The sequence below is a fragment of the Fistularia commersonii genome, chromosome 3 (assembly GCF_037954325.1).
Source record: "Fistularia commersonii isolate RoL2024-O1a breed Wild chromosome 3, RoL_Fcom_v1.0, whole genome shotgun sequence".
NCBI classification, from domain to species: Eukaryota; Metazoa; Chordata; class Actinopteri; order Syngnathiformes; family Fistulariidae; genus Fistularia; species Fistularia commersonii.
The window spans coordinates 4453454-4472043 of NC_141286.1; the positions used below are offsets into that span (position 1 = coordinate 4453454).

At 36.2% G+C, this 18590-nt stretch overlaps 1 protein-coding gene across 1 annotated transcript in view; it reads left to right on the forward strand.

Moving 5' to 3' along the window:
- The window catches only part of LOC147235272 (leucine-rich repeat and fibronectin type III domain-containing protein 1-like protein), a 169030-nt gene extending 152042 nt beyond the window's left edge, over positions 1-16988 (forward strand). Inside the window, exon 11 of the mRNA XM_086142023.1 lies at positions 16194-16988. The gene's annotated coding sequence lies outside the window, so the exon portion shown is untranslated. The remainder of the gene's footprint in view (positions 1-16193) is intronic.
- Positions 16989-18590: the final 1602 nt, after the last annotated feature.

Sequence of the window (18590 nt, forward strand, 5' to 3'; positions counted from 1 at the left end):
AGTTCAATTTATTTTATCTATTTCGTTTTTTCAGACCAAATAATTGCTTTTATATCACAATGTATTTTCATTGATATTTGGAATAGATCAGATACATGATTCATCTGAGTTGTCCTAAAGCTACTTTTTTGATAGATATGTGTATTTTGGGCATATGCAGATAAATATATCTGAAGATAAGCTTTCCTGCTCACAAGAGGCCGGTGCACCAATTTAGGTGTCTGGTCCACAAGGAAATGTGAATTTTAGGAAGATATAAGCATCTAAAGTCTGAAGTAGACAATTTGATATTACAAAAAGTTAAAAGGGGAAACTAAAATTACAAAGCATCTAACATCACATTTTACTTCCCCGAATACCCGTTATTAAAAACACCAAGAGATTAGATTATTAGAATATATTTAAATATATATATATATATAAGAATATATTTATTACATATACACTGCTCAAAAAAATAAAGTGAACACTTAAAAAACACATCCTAGATCTAAATGAATGAAATATTCTTATGAAATACTTTGCTCTTTACACAGTTGACTGTGCTGACAACAAAATCACACAAAAATGATCAATGGAAATCAATTGTATCAACCCATGGAGGTCTGGATTAGGAATCACACTCAAAATTAAAGTGTAAAAGCAAACTCCAGGCTGATCCAACTTTGATGTAATGTCCTTAAAACAAGTCAAAATGAATCTGTGTTGCTTCCTGAGTGGACACTATGATTTCACAGAAGTGTGATTGACTTGGAGTTACATTGTGTTGTTCAAGTGTTCCCTTTATTTTTTTGAGAAGTATGTATATATATATATATATATATATATATATATATATATATACATAGTTAGAATACTATATTGTAGTTTTCTTCTTGGTGCCTCATATCTGTCTGACTAAAATTGAATCATCGTTTGGTGGATCGTTCAGGTTGCGAGGGCGCATAAAAAATATGATAATATTTGGAAACCAACAATAATGACAATCTAACTATAAACAATTAAATAAGCACCTGTTTCCTTCACATAGTTTTGTATTCTTTTTTTTTTTTTTCTACGTAATGATTTCAAATCGTTTCAGGATGCCAGCCAATAGTATAGAAAGGTGAGTGTGCTTTTCCTCATTCTATTTTTCCTCTGGCAAAAAATGACAACTGTGTCATGACGGAATGTGTCATGACACACATCTCCTTTTTTTTTAATCAATAACAGCATCACAATGAGACTTAATCTCACCTTTCTATTTTCTACTCTATATCTCTACCCAACATATGGCGCTTTCTTGCCCTTCTCTTTTTTTATTGCAAATTTTCAAATATCATCTCTTTTTTAAGGTATTCCAGATAAATGTCATCGGAGAGCTGAACGAATGTCATGAACAAACAAAATAAGCTAAAATGTACATGTCCCCTTATTGTGTGGGTCTCATTTGTCAGCTGAAGCTAACATTTTGAGGTTCACTGAATTCACACATTAGCAGGAGATCCTTTTAGGGTCAGACGTGTCCATCAAGTACATCTTTTACAAAAGCTCATCTTGAATAGAGTTGTAAAAATTGGTGTGCAACATTGTCTGGGAAAGTGTTATGCTTTTCAAAATAACATCAACATGCATGTTATAATCCCAGTTTACCTGGCAGAGCCTTGTCCAACTGAACAAGCTGCCTCCACTGGCTTGGCCTCTTCTCATTTTGTGTGCTGATGATTTGTCTTAAGGAGGTTTTCAAAGCAGATAATACCAAACGACCACAAGATGTAAGTGAAAATACAACTCTTCATATCAGGCCACTTTTCCTCATTGGTGTAAAGTCGAGCTCTGATGCTAACTAGCACAATTTAGTCCATTTTGGCAACAAACAGTGGTCAGAGTGAGTACCATGACTTTTCTGTGGCTAAAAGCTACCTATGAGGAAACTGCAGAGCTCTTTGAAAACCATCCATCCAGCCATTCTCTGCTGCTTATCCTACTTGGGTTGCAGGGGATGTTGGAGCCTATCCCAGCTACCATGGGGCGAGAGGCGGGGTACACCCTGGACCGGTTGCCACATATACAAACAGACAACCATTCACTTTCTCATTCACATATCCGGCCGTTTTTTTTTAATTTTTCCAATTGACCTGATGCACATTTTTGGACTGTAGAAAGAAAACCGGAGACCTTCCATGTAAAGTCCTTGCGATGAGAGTACCATTAGTATTGTGTTGCTGAAAACATGGTCACACAGGGTAGTTACCTGCAGCTGTTTCCTGCTTTTTTTGACTTCTTACCTCTGTGTTCAGCCACAGAGACTAACTAGTCCCATATACTGTATATATATATATATATATATATATATATGTGTGTGTGTGTGTGTGTGTGTGTGTGTGTGTGTGTGTGTGTGTGTGATAGAGAGGGACAGAACATTTCTCTGCAGAAATGCAGAACCTCTATGAGTGTCATTACAGGTATCAAGCACCAGTTTGTGTTTACATGTCAAACATTTCCTTCCAATGTAGAGCAAATAGCTATTATCCCATTATCTTTTATACACACACACACACACATGCACGTACACATCCAGACACACACACAAAAGCTTTAGATCAAGTAATTTCATGATAATAATCATATCAATAATAATATTTAGTATGGCAATAATGATAATAATATAGATAATAAAAGGGTCCACATTTGCATTTTAAAAGTTTGAGGAGAAAAGTTGCTGTTTTTGAATATCCCTGCCACTCTTGAACTCAGTAAAATATTGGGAGGGAAGCCAACAGATAGATAGTATTATGGAAATAATCCAAGGAATAATCTAAAGTAAAGTACCCTTTTTTTTCCAAACCATCAATATGGCTGCCATATATTGAACTGAATCATTAAACTCTTTTTTTAAATTATTTAATTTTAAGTGCTTTAGCCCTTTTAATTTCTTATTATTTCCCATTCACAAAACCTTTCTGTCTTCTAGTTCTATAAAGATTATACTCATAAATCATATAATAATTGCTTTTTTTTAACAGCCACCCTTGATAAAATCATAAATTTAAAATTATAAATAAATTATAAATGATAACAATATATAATTTTCTCAGATGCCTCTTGGCTAACACCAGCCAGTTAGATTAATGATTTACACCCACCCCCTTTATGTGAAAGTCCAAGACCACACTCTTAGTCTGTCAGATTCTGTGACAAAGGCAATCAGTCTTTTAACAAAATCTTCAGGTCATTAGAGACTAAATGAAAGGCATTTTAAAAAAGTGCAGCATGTTTTTGGATACCAATAATTAAATCTAAAACAGCATGTTTTTCTGTCCATAGTAGCAACAATTATTTCTGTTTTGATCACAGTCACTCTATTGAGCGATGAATAAATACAATTATGTGAAAACAATGATGATGCATTTTCATGAGGATCAGTCATATTTATAAGACATTGAAAACATGAAGATGTTTCATATAATATAAAATGTTCCAGACAGTGAGTGCTGTTCATGCTCCTTTGTGCAAGGAAGTATTTATTTAAGTAATTTTAGGATGGCAAGTTTTGCATTGCTTAAAAAAAAAAAAAAAAAAAAAAAAAAAAAAAAAACAGAAAAAGAAAAAAATTAATTTGAATGAGGTATTTTGAAACTATCTATTGTTAGTGTTGAATAAGCAGAACCTATACCTACTTGTCATTTTAATGAGAACATATTGATGGATAGCTCCTGATACAATATTGCACTTTGTTTAAGATCCAAATGATCGATAAATAAAGAATATGATGTGATGTAATATAATACAAAATGCAAGAAAAATAAATCATCTAATATTTTCCCAGCTCATTGTTAAATTCAGCGAGTCCCATGTCTGTCACAAAATCAGTTATGAAGACTTAACAAAGTATTCCGAGAGAAATAAAGAATGCTTCTTCAGAGGTAAATTCAGCCTCAATTTCCAGCTCTGTTCATCATCAAAAAATGATTGAAGCTGGATTGATTCTCTGCAGCCTCCTTGCTAATGATGAATGAGTGATACATAATGTTCCTCCCTTCCTGACTGGCATGTACTGATTGCTCTTTCCACCATTTTATCTTCCCAATTTGCAGGTACGTATAGGTGGTTACAATGCATATTAATGGCCATCATGCATCATTCGAGAAAGACGGAAGTATGAGGAGGTCAAACTCACGAATTCACCTCCCTTTAGGTTTCAGTTACTACTGTAGATTTGAAACACAGAACATATGCTCAAATGGGTCTTTCTCCTTGATTTTTAAACTTCCTTGCACCACGGAGTACCTAACCAACCATAGCTTAACCACCACCAACAATCAACGTTATTGAATGATGGAGATGACTTCATGGTGTGGAGGTGGAAGCACTTGCATTGTACATTCCAAGTTGTATTTATCAAATACATGTTGTTCAATCTCCATTTTGTGGCATTGCGTGTTCATATGAGTGAATGATGCAGAATCATATGTTCTTTTTATTATTTTTATTAATTCTCCAAACCTTAACATTTACCTAAGTGACATTGCAGACATCCAGATGTTCCATGTGTCAAAAAAAAAAAAAAATTAAAAAATAATCAGTGACATTTCAAAGATATTAATAAGGCAATGATATATTAATTCCAACCAATTTCAATGTCATGATACATAAGATAATTTATTACTTATCATATATTACTGTGTGTTAATGGGATGTATAACCATTTTTATTCAACACAGTCTCAAACGTGAATCCTGACACGTCAAATGCAGCTGTGAACGATTTCACTTGATTCGACATCACTTGTTACAGATAACCGATAACTCCAAGCAAGCACTGTAATTTCATAGACCCCCCTTTTGCTATTGTAACCCTAATTCTGAGGAAATGTGTGTTTACTCTGTGTGTGGGATGATTGGCTATGCAAGGTCAGCAGTTGAAGCGACATGTCGCATCTCTTGTCTGCATGTGGTAGTGATATACTAGCTGCACAAGGCCAGATAAATAGGACTCCCATTAGTCTATCAGGCTCTTATTGTATTATGCATACAAATGAGTATGTGTTTGTGTTGTATGTGTGTGTGCGCACACATTTACATGTAAGTGTGATAGCCTTACGGGCAAAGGGGAGTTGCTATACTATGAGGAATTTGCAAAAATAAGCTCTACAGTGAAATGAATCAATAAAAGACCCAGATACAATTTAATTCCAGTGAGTATGTACGTTTCTAAAGAAATTTAACAAGCTCTTTCAAATCCATTCTTTAGAATGTGACTATTTTAACCACATAGGGTATTTGACTGGTAAACAAGTCAATACGTACCCATGTTTTGTGACAGTTGATCCTTCATTTAAAGAATAAGCAACCACAAATACACAGTAAAAAGATATCTCTGGAGTCTTTCCTTAAATGATATCACCCTGAGTTTTTAAGTCATTACACCTTGTTTCCATCTTCAATCCGATGTCCCCGTCTGTAGCTTCCATTTTAAAATTATTTTTAACAGGTTATAAGATAAGAATTATCCCTTACCAATTTCTATGGGCCAACATGCCTGTCAGATAAATATAAATAAATAATAATAATATGGTAAATAACAATATAACATACTATAATAATGACAAAAGCTGTTTAGTGTTTTTGTTTTTCGTGGTATTATTCTTCATTGTTTTTTGCTCACGACCTGCCAATGGCAAGTCATTAACATTTTGGGGTGTTAAATTATAAATTGGAGAAATAAAACATTGCTTCATTTCAGCAGTCACATATTTCTAGTCAGCAGTAGGAAATTGGATACAGGTCGGCACGTCATTAAATATGCCCTAATCGTAAGTTGAGAAAAATATGCCTTTTATAACAGGCATGGTATTTCCTACGTCTAAACCATAAACCATTGCAGCTTTATTTTTAGCTCTAGCATTGAACATATGCCCCTTTCAACTGCTCATTTTTTCAAAAGATCAATGTAAGTTTCATGTTATGATCCCAGACCGGAATCAATCAACTCGACTTTAAAAAAACATGAGCTAAAAACAATTCCAGACAAGCGAATATTCTCTACATCTTTAGTGTTATCATTAAATGGCACTTTTTTTTCTTATTTTCTGTCAACATCATTAAACAGTAATATTTACGTCAATACTATTGTATCATGATTTGACCGAGTCTAGCTTAACTGATTATCTGTGTGAATTATTGCAAATATCTATTCAGTCAGAGTCTAAATGTATTCGTGCTGGTGTTTCCTTTACCTTTTTTTTTAACTTCAAGTGGCTTCAGCACTATGAGAGAGCGATAAGAAACATAGCCTCTGGGAGGGCAGAGTGCACACTGGAATGATGTAATATGATTTCAGTAAAAAAAATAATTAAAGTGCGCTCCCTCAAATATCGATATAAGCAATTCCCCTCTCTATTCCAAACTCAAACCATTGGAACAATGCCTGGAGTAAAGAGTCATAAGGGAAGACACTGAGGGTTAGGAGAAAGTCGGGAAAGGAAAAAAAAAAAAAAAAGATGTGATGCTTCATTTTGCAGACCTCTAGAATTATTAGACCCCGTAGAATTATGTAATAATGTCACAATTGGCAGGTGAATAAAAAGAAAATTATATTTCATGGTTGAATAATGAAGACAGTTCAGTGTATAGACTGGCTGGATATATATATATAAATACATATATTTATATATATGTATATGTATATATATATATTGTGGAATTTCATGTTCTAAATAAAAATGGTCCTCTCAGAGAGTCTCCGTCTTTAGTTTTATCACAGAAGCTTCAATGCGAGTGCTAAGCAGTCTGCGGGAGAGCACAAAGGTTCGAGTGCTTGAGCGAGTGTGCGACTGTCTTCATTAGACCAATTTTGCTGAGTCCTTGTCTTCTGTTCCAGGCTGTGGCCATTTATGGTCATATGAGAATAAGAGAATGTAAGTGTGAAGTAAAAAAAATCAGACCTGTGGCCTTGAGAGAAATCAGGATGTGGCCTTCGGACTGAGTGCTTCGTGTGTCGCGCCATACATTGCTATACAAAATGTTTAGTCTATGTCTTGGACGCATGTAGAGAAAATCCCGTTTTCTTGACTTTGCTCCTACAGCAGCATGAAACAGCGTGTGATGTAAAGTTAACCCCAAAAATATTATTTTGCGACTATAGTGATAAACATTTATTTCCCCTTCGAAAAGAAACTTTCTGTTTGACGTCTGTTTTTTACTCATTTTGCTATCTTATAGGTTACATTTTTGGCACTCAAGTGACCGGGATGTAACCGAGAGATTCCAGTCGTTTTTCAAAATAAAAGATTTTTTTTTTTTTTTTTTTGCGGCCCACTACCAATTGATTTTGAGCTGTACCGGTCCGTGGCCCAGGGGTTGGGGACCACTGCTGTAGAAGCTGTGAAATTTTATAGATCTTGTGGTAATACAAATAATAGATGTTAGGTGTTAGCAAAGTCTTATTGCAATTTATGTGTCCTTGTTGTTCTAATGGCCCGGAGAAAGAAGTCATTTGAAATCTTGGCTCTGCGGCCTTTGATTGACCTGAATTTCCTTCCAAATGGAAGCGGGTCAAGCAGGTGGTGGACTGGGCTTGACGGGTTGGACATTATGCCGTTTGTTTGTCCGAAGCAGTCGGATGCGGTGATCTGTTCCAGATAGTGGAGGGGACAACCAATGATAGGGCCGAACTGATTCCCCTTGCGGGGATTTCTTGCGTGCGGCCGAACCAATACTCGAGTTCGCTGTTGATGATTTTGCAGTTGAAGGACGACAGCAACTTCTGTTCCAGTCTGTTTTTCCTTCTTTTGTAACACAGCTGTGATTTTTGGAGGACCAGGAAAGACACCCTGGAAACTAAACAATGTCGCTCTCATCATCTGATGTCCACTGATATGGAGAAGAGCGGAGTCTCCCTTTTGGTTTTCGTGGTGTTCAGGAGAAAGTCGTTGGCATGTCACCACTCTGACAGAAACTAAACCTGCCCCCTTTTTGACCTTTAGCCTTATCACTGTGGTGTCACCTGCAAAATTAATAATGTTGTTGGGATAATGGCAGACACAATCGTGGGTCTACATGGTATAAAGAGATGGGTTTAGCACGTAGCCTTGTGAGGAACTCGTGTTGAGTGTATAGTGCGACACTCTATTGTCTGCTTGATGGGAAATCCTCAGTCTAGGCACTGGTGGAGGGTGGGAGGTGCAGGTCCAGTACTTTCTGAATCAGGATGTCCTCTACGTTGGAATTTTAAAGCTTAACTACAATCTATGAAGAGTTGTCGAGCTTGGTAACTAAGCTGTTGTAGGTGGCTAAGCGTGGTGGCAACAGTGTCATCGGCATAGAGATTGCTCCTGCTGGCGACTTGGTGTAGATTAAATGTTGCAGGGAGGTAGGCCTTGATCAGTTTGCAGAAGCAGCATTTTATTTATCACCGATGTGATACCGATGGGCCTGAAGTTGTTAAATCACTGATATCTTGGGGATGGGAATGCTGGTGGATGTTCTTCGAGCTGGTTGGGATAATAGCTTGAGTAAAGGACAGGTTAAAGGTGGTGCTCACCTCATGTTTTTGGAGAGTCGGTGAGATGCCGCTGTTGCTGGCGAGGGTAACAGCAGTCTGTGCGCTTCCAGGCTTGCCAAGAAGCTTTTAATTTCCTCTGCTACTGAAGCATCAGCAATATTGCTGGAGATTGTGGTGCTCTTCTCCACAAAGGAATGAGTAGAAAGCTTTATATTTAAAACACTAGGAATTTAGATAGAGAAACATGGACAAAATGTGAGGAAAAAGACAATGGTTGTGAGCTGTCAATCAATGATCAGATTTAGCACATGTACATGTCGATCCTGTGTACATTCAAATAGTCTAATTTTGAACAACTGAGAAAAGAGTAAGATTGTAGAAGATTATTGATATTTGCGTGTGTGAAAGGAGGAGTGAAGATTATACTGTAAAAGTGAGGAGGAGGAGAGGAAATCAGAATACAAGAAAAGATGTGTAAATAAAGAGGAGGTGAAACCAAAGAAAAGGAAAGGAAAAGGAATATGGTGTAAAACAGAGAGAAGGCAGTGAGTGGGTTGAATGGAGGATTATTCAGCGCTCATTGTTTTACGGCTGTATTGTGAGCTGAAGTGTTTTTGGTCCCACGGTAAGAAAATGTAAAGTAGGAAAAATGGATGACGGGAGCCAACACAGACACGCAGACCATTAAATGTCGATGTATCCGTGCATTTAATTCTCTGAGGCTAATTTGATCAGCTGTTGCGGACACATGTTTTAACAGACAGAAGGCCCACCGTCAGTTCTGGGGCTATGTATTTATTTGATAACTAAATCCATTTATTGAGCATCATTGAGTGGATCTTGAACAGATTGTTCAATGAATAGCATCTGGTCAAAATAAATAACATTAATGCCAGTTGGTTACCCGGGAGACACATGATGAAGTTCATTCACTCTCTGCACCACTTATCTTGCACAAAGGGTGCAGTGGAGCTGGAACTGATCCCGGCCGACATTCGGTACGAGGTGGGACTCGGCGTGAACCTGTTGCCGGTCGATTCCAGGGCCAAATATTGACACACTTATGGGTGATTTGGAGTCTTCAGTTTAACTTCTGTATGTTTCTGTCATGATTGGAGAAACTCAGAGAACTCAGTGAAAACTGTTGGATTCTGTGGGATAAGTTTTTGGACTGTGGCTCCACTTTGCCATCTGGGAAAACTCAATTGAAGTAGCCTTCACGATAAATCCATGGAGATGTGAAAGGATGTGCGATGGGGAGACTAATGATCTTATGTTTTTCCAAAAGCAGATCCACGAGACGCCCCCGCCTAACTCAATAAATGTTGCTTGTATGATGTTGTTTGACAAGACAAGAGAAGTAGTAACAGTATACCCTAGTTACGTTCCAAAAAGAACCCGTGATAGGCAAAATCCGTGAAATAGAAACCTTTATTTTTTTTTTTTACAATTATTATACAATGAAATACTCTATTATACATTGCTGCTGTCGTCCTTATGTTATTTTTCTTCCTTCTTTATGGAACAAACGGAAGATTCATTAATTCCGTAATGCCGACCTACAGCTGCATAGCTTTCACCTTCCCTTAGCATGTCCAGAAGTTTAACTTTATCTGCGATAGATAGCATCTGCCGCTACCTTATGGGCCCTTTTGTAGGTCCAGAGCGTTTTGTCAACATTATGGGTTTTAGAGAAACTCGAAATTGCAAGAGAATTTGCACGTACGTAGTGTAAATTTGGCAAGCTGTTTTACGTACGTGCACATATTAAACTGCAACGTTATTGACGCACAGGTAGAGAAGAAGCGGAGTGATTTTTTAGCCAATCAGAATGCAGAACACAATGCACGATGCAAATCCGTGAAGTAGCGAAACCGTAAAAAGTAGCGAGGGATCACTGTATAGGATATTAATCCAACAAACCGTAATGAAACTGAAATTAAACACCCACCTGTTACGCCATTGATTTTCCTATAATCTCTTTGCAATGATTCTCATTGGTGAAAATAACATTGAAGTGATGAAAACCTGCCGAATCCGGTGGTTGTTTCAGTCAGCCACATCTGTCAGATTCGTATAGCTTGCAGCACGGAAAGTGATTTAAAGTTCTGTGTCATACTATAATAGTTAATTGGCACTGAGAGTGTGCAATGCAAATGAGGGAGCAGTGATCATATTAATAGCCAAATTAAAAATGTAACACAATAGCAACCGAAAGTGGCTGACATTTAGTGATACATGGACTCGTGAAAGTTCATTGTAATGCAGCTCACTGTGTGTCAGTGTTCTTATAGTTGCATATTTCCACGTACTTCTGCATGTGTGTGTGTGTATTTCAAATATGCACACATAGATGTATAAAAGCAAAATTCAGCTCCACTAGTCCCAGAGAGTATATCTCCTGTATAATTGGATGCTGATGATCTACCGCTGACCATTACCTTTGCTCCAGAAAGAAGGTGAGGGTTTTGTTTTCGGGGCGGTTTGACTATTTGTCCTTTGTGTGGTTAGCACTAAAAATTCAACAACACAACATATTTTGGAAGGCAGATTTATTTATGAGCATATCTGGAAAACAAACATTGCACATGACAATCATTTGACAGTCAGCTTCATTAGAATAGTATTTTTTTATAATAAATCATCTTTTTTGCAACCCCCATTCACCTACCGTGTAGTGAATTTTAGCAATATATATCGTAAAACTTGATTAACGATTGAGACTAAATGATACACTTTAAGATTTATGCAATCCAGACGACCAGAACAGGGTGATCTCTTCGTGGTGACATTTTTCTCAGTGTTATAGTTTTGAATACATCCGACTGAAACCACTGAATATTTTCATGTGTTTGAATGTGTAATTTACATTTAGTAATAATTTTCCTTGATAGCCCACGGCCACCAAATGTATAGTCAATCAGCGTTGCTGCATCTCGCTTCTTACAAAATCCTACCGCTTGTTCGATGACGTGCTCAAATTAATCTATAATGCTGAACGCATTTCTGGTCTGTGGACCAGGCAAAAAAAAAGTATATTTGCAATCCACAAACATACTTCTAGTCATAAAACTTTGTTTCACGGTCCTTTCCCTTTCTCTGTTCTTTTTACCTCGTAGCAACTTTACCAGCAACAAAGACTGGGAACCTTCTTGATGCAGGGGCACCTTCAGAGATAAAAAAGGGGGAATTAATGAGATATCATTGTTCAGCAAAACAGCACATACGTTGAGCAATTTACATATAAATGGGTACAGCTGTCTTTTCCAAATCACTCCTTGTAAACTCTATTTTTGGGGATTTTTTTTTTTTTTTAGTTGTGATATTGCAACCTTCTCCAAAGTACACAACATCTCTGAAGTAATGCATTTCCTTCCAGCAGCTGCTCTTACAGGTGATCTGTAGTTTGGACTAAGCCTGTCTTACAATGTTGTACATGATGTGAAGATCCAAGTGCAATATAAAGGTCGTTATTAATGTACATTATTTTACACTGTAAGACACAATATGACAACATATTTAATTACATTTCGCATTTTTCTTTATTCCAGAAGAGAAATGATTGATAGTGAGTCATGGCAGACTGTGGCTCCAAACGGTCCGCATTGATATCTTCCCATTGCTCTTTTTTTAATCAAAACGTGAACTAATAGTATCCACGGTGAGAACAAACACAAACGTGAAAGGTAGAAGGCGGTCTCTATCCATTAACACACCGAAGTGAAAGTTTGAATCACTATTTTCCTCAAGATTTTCTCATCATACTAAAATATTGTGATATTATTATTCTTCCTTGCATAAGTCAACTTATGACATAATGGCATTATAACCTTATCATAACTTAAAAAGCATAACAAATTACATGATTTATCGCGGTGGTGGAATATGCACCAAAATAGTGGGGTGCTGAGCCATGTCTATTGACCAGGGGGCTTTGCACATCATCCTCTTAATTCTCTCAGCAGAAACACAAGCTTGTGAATAAATGCTTGGATTAAAGTCTTGTGGAGGTTTAAGGTTGTAGGTTCAGAATGGCTGCGCTGCTATTATACTGGCAGTTTTACAAAAACACACAGTTGCAGTTTACTTGCATTTGGGGAAAACGATGGTGGGATTATAGACTGAAGTTTTCAGGTGTTACAAAAATGAAATGCTCTCGAGTGTATATTTAGATTATCGGTGAATTAAGAGCTTTGCAGTAGCATTAAAGTAATGGTATCAGTAACAATGATGTTGTTGTGAAACAATGATTGATCATAGGTAACAGGAGCTTTGGGGAGTTATTTTATTTATGTGTATTTAATTTCAGAACGGTAGAGTTTTACACTTTTGCAAGACATTATGGCTTTTCTGTAGTCTCAATATGCTTTTCATCATCCTGGATTTCATATATTCTTCTTCAGGGCCCTGTACCTTCATTTTACTAATTATGCATAATATTCATTGCATTGATTTAATTTTACTGAATTTACTTTTCTTCTTTTTTTCATGTGTAATTCAAAAATATGCAAAAAAAAAAAAAAAAAAACTATTTACAAATATACAGATATTTCACTATATACAGATATTGGGGGGTATACATGTAAAGTCTGTCTCCTAATCATCACAATGTCTCCCATCAATTCAGTTTAAAGAAAGGAGACAACTTGGGTCAAATAAAGCTATTTTCAACATTTGCAGGGTACGTATCTGAGGAATTGGAAAAACAGAATGAATCTCTGTGGAGTGCTACTGCTGGCTATGCCATGTGTGATTACCCGCATCGTCTAGAAACAGAAGATACAGCTGACAGCAGGACGGGTTCGATTAGGATTCTGTAAAGAGGGAGGGTGCCGTGAGTTTGAGGATGAAATGGAATATTTGCCAGAACCGTTTATGGATATCACTGATCTGTGGATCAAAGCTTAACTTATTTTCTCCAGCAGATGTTTTGAAATTTGAATGGGTGGGTCTGAACTTCCAGGGGTTCTTCCATGGATGCAAGTGAAGGAATAAATGAGATAATTACCAAAAGAACATCACATATATAGAACCTTAAATATATCTGAGGTGGTTTAAGAGATAATTTAGATGTGTGCTAGTTTTTAAAAACTGTACCGTTCTTTCCACAGTTCACTGAAGGTCTGGAATAGATGTACTTTTTCGAACATAGTGTTGTTTGATTTTTTTTAAATATATTAAACACACCTATATATAAATAGAGTAGTGAAATTGGAGAGTTGCTGACTTAATCTTTACTCTTTGACCTTTCTGACTACCTGAACTCTTTTCATTTAAAAAAAAAACACACAAAGAATGAAGTTAGCCCACATTTTATCATTCCACAATGTATAAAATTATCAACATTACATTATTTATTTGTATATGAGTGTTTGTGTATATATATATATATATATATATATATATATATATATTAACTTTTTTTTAAATGTATCTATTTATTTATATTTTCTTTTTTTTTTTTTTTTCGCACGTATTTTCCCTTGAGAGGCTGTACTTCCCCAACAAAAGATTAAAACCTCTAATAGTCTTGAAAAGTCTAAATTACTATCACTAATTTGCAAGGGAAGAAAAGCCTGGCCTCTTTGTTTCATAACATCCCTCACCATTTATCCGGACTAATATATGCCTTCCGTGCAACTGAAACTGCTTTTCACTGACAAGAATAGGTGCAAAACTCTGCCCAGCTATTCACTGGAGAAAATGAACACAATGCTGACAGCTTGTGACTCTTATTTTCATAGAACACCGAGTTATAATACACAGAAGACATTTGTTGAATGGATGGGAGGGTTTGATGAATTACATTTGTCTTACCGAGTTTGGCAGGCAGTAACCTTGCCACTGTGAGAATGGCTGCGATGAAATTATAATGAAATGTTCCCACTGTAATACTGCCATTGAAGTACTTGCGAGAAATGGTAATTGTTGAGGGGCTGCACCAGCTGCCACCTGCAGTTGTAACCGAGACTTAGATATATTTGAATATTCTTGATATTTAGTTTTGTTCAAACATGTATACCACAGGAGGGCAATTATTTTAAGCTGGCAGGCCACATTTCATATTTAATTTTTATGCGCGGGCCAACTAGGTATCATGTGAATTGAACAAAATGAAAATTGCACTTTAAATATTTACATTTTTTGGCATTTTATTTCAACTTTAAAATCATTCATGATCGTATAATTGTACCAACATCATTTTGTATCTAATCATCCATACAAAATTAAACGAAATGGGAAAAAAAAATGAGTTTCTTAATTCAATTATGATTAAAAATACTTATTAAAATAATCAAAGAAAATAGTTTGGCAAGCCAGATAAAAAAGAAAAATGGGCGGGACGTGGCCCGCGGGACGTAAAATGCCCAGGTCTGATGTCAAGTAACATCAACTCTAAGTAAAGCATATGTCCTTATATTTGAAAAATGAAGAAAATGTTTATTTGAAAAATACATAAGTCTTTATTCATTTCTCACAATCATGAAACAAAAAAACGTGAATAGGCTGAACCTTAGTGGTTATCTATGCCCGTCCTATCCTATTCAATTAGTATTATACACCAGAAGAAATTGACGACTACAACAGATCTGGAACAGATGCGATCACTTATTACTATTATATTATTAGGGCTGTTGGGGAAAGTGTTGATTGATCATTGTTGCCCCTTCATTGAGTACAGAATCAATGGGTAATTTGACAACGGTGTCAGGTATCCTTCAATAGGAGTGGTTTCTTTTGTGACAGTTAATCATTTTTACATGATTACATTACACTGCTAACGAGACCAACAATGGTAGATAAGTTCGATTTTAACAAATGGGGAGTTGGACAATGATTTTCTGCCAACTAATAACGCAACGCTCTAGTGACTAGGCAGAAAGCTCGTACATGTTTTTCTTTTTTTTTTTTTTTTTTTCATCAGAAATTATAGCTGAAACTACTGTTACTCAAGAATATGGAAATACATTTTTATTTTCCACACTAATTCCCATCGTGATCATTCTGATTGTACTTTTCCTTGAAGAGTTGAGCCTCCATACTTTTTTCTGATCTCTTTACAGAACCTTCTTTGCTGTCCCAGTCTGCTCGAATCAAACCTTGATATTTATAGCATCCCCTATTTTGCTCCTACAGACCTCAGTTTGATTATTCTTCTCATTTTGGAAATTATGTCAATATTGTGTAATGTGACACAATATTACAATGACACAATTGTTAGTCTGCAGGCTTTATATAATCACTGTTCCTATGTGTCTAATCTTTCTAAAGTTTCTATTTGTATTTTGGGTCTGAAATTGTCCCAAGTATTGGGACTTGCTTGGTAGAATTGATAATGTGGGCAAACACACACACACGTTCATGCTGTGTAATGATGCCATTTGCATACATATGATATTCACATTACATGTCAAATCCTATTTACCAGGAGCTGAAAGCAAAAGTTAGATTGTGCTAGTAAAACTTAATGAAACTGGTTGTCTCTTTAGTTTTCTATTTACAGAATAAAAAAATTATTCTTGTTATTTTTGTTTTTTTAAAATTGTAAACTCCAATTTGGAACAAATCAATGGTCAATTTATTTTTTGGTTTTTTTTTTTTCATCATATTTGTGAGGCAAAAGAAAAAGCAGTAGAAAACCGTTTGATCTTGAACCACAAAATAATGTAAAATAAATCCTTCCTCTTTCTCTGTCTTTTGTGTTTCAGACCCAATGATCATGAAGAAACCCTGATGTCTAAGAAAAAATAATATACCTGAAAGAGAGAGAAAAAAAAAAAGAAGAGTTGCCAGTTCCCCCCCTCTTATTGCCAACATCTGATATTTTCAACAGAAAAGGCCTCACCTTCATCACTGTCATGGTCACCATCACTACAGCCGTTGCTTTGAAACGCTACCAACATGGATTTGAATATGACAGCAAATGTAAGTGCAGCACTGATATAGTCAGCAGCCTGGTGATTTTCTTTCAAGCTCGCTTTACATCTCCATTATGTGCGTGGACTGCATTATGAGCACACAACAGGCTGATAGGTCACGTGTTCTGTTACTTCTGACAAATCCTCAGATGTTTGAGGGTTATAAGATTAATTTTGAGAAAAAGCTCGATCCTCACGACATACATAACTGGGATATATGATCAAGAATTTGTAAAGTAAGTGTAATTGCACTCAAGTCATATTCTGTTATCATGATCGGTATCTTTATGACTATAATTGTTGCCATTCCCTGAAGAGATGTGAGTTATCCAGAAGAGTAAACAGACAAAGAGACAAAGAACCTCAATACTTTTTACATTTAACAGAGGAAAACAAAAAACAAAAAAAAACAAAACAAACAAAAAAAAAAGTCTCTCACCCACCCTCCTGTGTTCCCTTCACTATTTCTTTGGGCTTTATCTTTTGTATCTGTACATAAAGCAATTTCAAATCTTATAGTTTTGTACATGTAATTTTTATGGTGTGTGGATATTTTATAAAAAAATGAAATAAATAAATCAAAAATGGATGACTTTCCCCCGAGCTAGCCTTGTCCTTTTTGTTTTATATTCATCCTAAAATTTGTATTAGTTTCAGCGTGGGACGATTCTATAGTTTGTATTTTTTAGGATGATTGTCCATCAGCCTGCTCTATGCAGTGGCTTTTCTGTGCATCTGTGGCCTTGAGGTCTTTAATATTTGTAATATTTTCAGGCTTGATTCTATCTAGTTCCTCAAAAATAAAATGTCATCATAAACATTTCCTTACATATTTTGGCACCAAATACATCAAGAATGGTCAATAAAACACACAATCAATTTGAAGATAAAGAGCTACTGTGAGGAACGTCCATTTTTTGTCTTCAGTTTTTTTCTTTTTTTGGTACTTGTTACTCCATTGGGTCAATTTCCAGGTATTTTGGTATACCAGGAATCTTCTGCCACATTTGTATACCATGCTGGATGCATACAGATTGTCTTTTGAATCACTTTTATAATGATAATTATATATATATATATATATATATATATATATATATATATATATATATATATATATATATTTATTATTATTATTATTATTATTTATTATTATTTAGTTACCCTCACCCTATCTGAACAGTGCTCCCATTATTACAAAATAAAATAAAATTATATGAATAATAATAATGAAATTCCTTTCGGCTATATTCTTGAGGGCTCAACACAGCAAATCAGCCTCCTCCATCTAACCCTATTCTCTGTATCCTTCTTTCTCACACCAAGCAACTTCATATCTTCTCTCACTGCGTCCATAAATCCTCCCTTTGGTCTTTCTCTAGACCTCCTGCCTGGGAGCTCCAATTCCAGCATCCGTCTACCAATATATTCACTATCCATGACCCAACCATCTCAGTCTGGCTTCTCTTACCTTCTTTCAAAAACATCTGACATGCGATTGACTCAGTCATGATCCTTCCCATCCTTGTCACTCCCAAAGTGAACCAAAGCATAATCTCTGCGACATCCAGCTATTGTCTCTAAGCCAGCTTTGTTGGTCTGACCAATGTTCTGGCTGATACTCTATTGTCACACAGTGTGGACCCCTGACACTTTTCTCCAATCGTTCCAATCTGCTTGAGTGCATTTCTTCACATCTTCACCAAACTCTATTGTTCTGGACTGTTGACCCTAACTACAGCATTTAAAATTATCCTCCTCCTTAATCTCCACTCCCTGTAGCCTCGCTGTTCCACTTGGGTTTTTCTCATTCACACACATATATTCTGTCCCGCTGCAGCTAACCTTCATTCCCCTCATTTCAAGCGCATACCTCCACATCACTAGGTGTTTCTCCGCCTGCTTCCTGCTCTCACCACAGATCACAGTGTCATCTGCAAACAGTATGGTCTACTGAGATCCCTGTCTAACTGTATCTGTAAACTAATCCGTCACCACCGCAAACAGGAAGAGGCTCTAAGCTGACCATCAGATGTAGTTCCACGTCCTCAATGGCACACCTGACTCGAGCTCAAACACGTCCTACACCAGTCTAACACCAGTCTTTTCTGGCACTCCAGACTTCTTCATAAAATACCATAGTTCTAGACTGTTGGACCTTGATTTCCAAATGTCATTTTTCATCTG